This window comes from Mirounga leonina, unplaced genomic scaffold, assembly GCF_011800145.1.
Source record: "Mirounga leonina isolate KUSES-001 unplaced genomic scaffold, KU_Mleo_1.0 Mir_175, whole genome shotgun sequence".
NCBI classification, from domain to species: domain Eukaryota; kingdom Metazoa; phylum Chordata; class Mammalia; order Carnivora; family Phocidae; genus Mirounga; species Mirounga leonina.
In genome coordinates this window covers 18,197,633-18,201,925 of record NW_023270453.1, presented here as the reverse complement: position 1 = coordinate 18,201,925, position 4,293 = coordinate 18,197,633, and positions in this window count along the sequence as shown.

The following is a 4,293-nucleotide window of genomic DNA, read 5'->3' as shown; positions in this document are numbered from 1 at the left end:
CCCTGCAAGATGTCACACCCTTCACCCTGGTGAGATGTCACACCCTTCATCCTACTGAGATGTCACACCCTTCATCTTGCAAGATGGCACACCCTTCACCCTGGTGAGATGTCACACCCTTCACCCTGCAAGATGTCACATCCTTCAGTCACATTCTATTTAGGAAACAAGAAGGCTCTTGACCTTTCTGTCACTCAGAGTTGGGTTCTCACTAAATTTTTGAAACTGTTGGGGTCATTATGCATCTTCCATTTGGAGAGAGGTAGTCCCCTTAATAATCTTCTCTGGGAGCTTTTGGCAATCCATGCTATTCCTCATATTTATTTCTGCCCTTGTTCTCAGCCCACAGATGTGCTCATTGGTGAGGTAAACCCCCAGTCTAGAAATTTGGGCCAAAATTACGGTTTCTCTTTTGGGCTTTTTAATGTAGCCTCAGAACTGTTTATTATTTCTAAATTTCTTGCTAAGATACCAATAGTTTGGGGGAAAAGATAGATCACTCTTAAATCAAATCAGGTTTAAAATAGGTCAGTTCTGGTGCTACTGTGATGGCGTTTGGCATTTTTCCTTTAAACAAAGTCACCCAGGGCGCCTGGGTGGCTCAGTTGGTTAAGCGACTGCCTTCGGCTCAGGTCATGATCCTGGAGTCCCGGGATTGAGTCCCGCATCGGGCTCCCTGCTCAGCAGGGGGTCTGCTTCTCCCTCTGACCTGCTTCCCTCTCGTGCTCTCTGTCTCTCATTCTCTCTCTCTCTCTCAAATAAATAAATAAAATCTTTAAAAAAAAAAAAGTCACCCACCGCTGACAACTTACCTAAACCTTCCTCTAGAAAGGAGCTTGAAAAGTGCCCTGGGGCTGTTGTGTGGGCGAGGCTCGCCATTCAAGATGAACTTTCCAACAGCACATGGAGGGGAAGGAGCTTGTCGAAGCACAATAGACAGATGGTTCTGGCTGGTGGAATGGTTGCCCCTTTGCTCAATCGAGCAATGGTCTCTGGGCCCTTTGGGACAGGGACTTCCCTGCTCCCCAGACTTCATTCTCCCACGCCTCCCCTGTGGCCCCTCTCCTCTAACAGTCGTGGAGTGGCTTTGTGTCCTGAGCTCTCCTCCAGAAAGACTAGCTGGCTGGTGTATTTTCAGATGTCTGAGATGTGGGATTCTGTCCCTGCTGTCCTCACAGAGTGGTGTGACCTTCTTGGCTCCAAAGCATTCCCTCCCTTCTCCATTCTGTGGAAGTTAGCGCTGCCTCAGTGTTCACGGCCTTCTGTGTGGGAACCAGACTGGCGCTTGCTGCGAGTCCTCTGTCCTCCCCTCACCTGATGCCGCCAGCAGGGCATTTGCAGAATGCTTTTCCTGTCTGTCTCATCATTTGCTGAACAGTGCTGCCAGAGGATAGTGCTTCAGATATTGTAAGCTCTGTAAACGTGCATTTCCCTTACATGTTTCCCTTTCATGTTTTCTTTGATTTTTGCCTGATTTCTATTCATTCTGGACTCCCCTCTCAGAAGGCGTTGATTTGCATGTTGAGTCTCTGCTCCCTGTCATCATGCAATGTAAAATGGGGCTCATGCCCACACCCTCAGGCTGGCTGAACAAGCCGACCCCCCTGGTTACTCAGCAGCTGCCATATTATTCACAGCCTCAAACAGGTGAATTCTCTGGTTTCTATTTTGTGTGTGTGGTCCCCACTTCAATTCTTGATCCAGTCATGGCGAGGTCTATGTTCAAATTCAGATGTGCGGCTGTAAAGGAGGTTATTTTGAGCTTTTCTTGTCTATTATCTATACTCAGTGTTCCCATTGCTTGTTCTTCATCCCCTTTTACCTTATGGCTCCAGGCTCCTCTTTCACGGGAGTCTGTCTGTGGGCAACCTGCTGAGGCTGAGCCCTGACGGGCATGCTGGGACTTGTTCTGGGTCCTATTGGAGGTGACGCTGAGCACGAGTCCTGGCTCTGCCTCCTACAAGTGCCCCACAGGTGCCCCCACAGGTGCCTCACAGGTGCTCCCGCAGGTGCCCCCACAGGTGCCTCACAGGTGCTCCCGCAGGTGCTCCCACAGGTGCCTCACAGGTGCTCCACAGGTGCCTCACAAGTGCTCCACAGGTGCCTCACAGGTGCTCCTGCAGGTGCTCCCGTCCTCATCCTGCCTCTCCTTCTGCTCCCTCCCCCACACACCACACACACACACACCACATACATTCTCACCTCATATACACCCCATACCACACACACACACACACACACACACACACTTTTTTTTAGGTCTTGTGCCATTTGTTCTCTCTTTATTCATCTTCAGAAAAGCAAGAAGTGGACAGACTTGTGTTTGTCAGTCACGTCGTGCACGGGTTGGCTGAGACCCACACTCCAGTTGCAGGAGGACTGGATCCCATTGGCCTGTTAGTGCCACACCCACCGCCTTTCTGGTCTTTCCTCTCCCTGCTGAGGCAGCATCTTTATTTTGATTCCACTGTGTCATTCATTGTCTTCTTGAGAAAAAGTTAAAACTTTACATTGAAAACCACAATTTTCAGTCAAATACTGTTGCTACTGTCCTCCGATTGTCGTCTTCGTTATAGTGCCGGACATTGCCAGCTCCTGGCTGACTCCCTCATGTGTCTGATTGTTGAGACATTCAGTCCCTGTCCGAATCCTGTGCTGCTGCTGGTGTTGGCTGCGGCGGTGGTGGCGAGGATATCAGTGACGATGCCGGAGTTGGCTGCGGCGGTGGTGGCGAGGATATCAGCGACGGTGCCCGCCATGGGTGTGGCTCTGGTGCCGAGGTATCAGCAACGGTGCCGGAGCTGGCTGTGGTGGTGGTGGCGAGGATATCAGCGATGGTGGTGGTTTGGGGCGTGGCAGGGGTGCCCAGGAATCAGCGAAGGTGCAGGAGCTGTCCATGGTGGTGGCGGAGGCGAGGATATCAGCGATAGTGCTGGTGTTGGGTGTGGTGGTGGTGCTGAGGGCAAAAGCGACGGTGCCAGAGCTGGCCGTGGCAGTGGTGCCGAGGATATCAGCGATGGTGCCCACCCTGGGTGTGGCGGTGGTGCTGAGGGTATCAGCGACAGTGCTGGAGCTGGCCGTGGTGGTGGTGGCGAGGATATCAGTGACGGTGCAGGCGTTGGCTGTGGCAGTGGTGCCGAGGGTATCAGCGATGGTGCTGGTGTTGGGCGTGGTGGTGGTGCTAAGGGCAAAAACGACGGTGCCAGAGCTGGCCATGGCAGTGGTGGCGAGGATATCAGTGACGGTGCTGGAGCTGATGTGGTGGTGGTGCCAGGAGGATATCAGCGATGGTGCCTGAGTTGGCTGTTGCGGTGGTGCCGAGGTTATCAGCGATGGTGCCCGCCATTGGTGTGGCGGTGGAGTCGAGGGTATCAGTGATGGTGCTGGTGTTGGCCATGATGGTGGTGCTGAGGGTATCAGCAACGGTGCCAGAGCTGGCTGTGGTGGTGGTGGCGAGGATATCAGCGATGGTCCTGGAGCTGGACATGGCGGTGGTGCCGAGGATATCAGCAACAGTGCCCGCCATGGATGTGGCAGTGGTGCTGAGGGTATCAGCGATGGTGCTGGAGCTGGCCATGGTGTTGGTGGCGAGGATATCAGCTACGGTGCCCGTGTTGGCTGTGGCGGTGGTGCCGAAGATATCAGCGAATGTGCCAGAGCTGGCTGTGGCGATGGTCCCAAGGATATCAGCGACGGTGCTGGTGTTGGCTGTGGTGGTGGTGCCGAGGATATCACTGATGGTGCCGGAGCTGGCTGTGGCTGTGGTGGCGAGGATATCAGCGATGGTGCCAGTGTTGGGCATAGCGGTGGTGGTGAGGATATCAGCGACGGTGCTGGAGTTGGCATTGGCATTGGTGCTGAGATTATCAGCGATGGTGCCAGTGTTGGCCATGGCGGTGGTGGCTAGGGTATCAGCCACGGTGCAGGAGCTGGTATGGTGGTGGTGGCGAGGATATTAGTGACGGTGCCGGAGATGGCCGTGGTGGTAGTGCCAGAGGATATCAGCGAATGTCCTAGAGCTGGCTGTGGCAATGTTGCTGAGCATATCTCTGATGGTGCCAGAGCTCACCGTGGTGGTGGTGCTGATGATGTCAGTGACGGTGCCAGAGCTGGCCGTGGCGGTGGTAGCGAGGGTATCAGCAAAGGTGTTGATGTTGGCCGTGGCGGTGGTGCCAGAGGATATCAGCGCCGGTGCTGGAGCTGGCAGTCACAGTGGTATCGAGGATATCAGCGACGATGCCAGTGTTGGCCATGGCGGTGGTGGCTAGGGTATCATCGAGGGTGCTGGAGCTG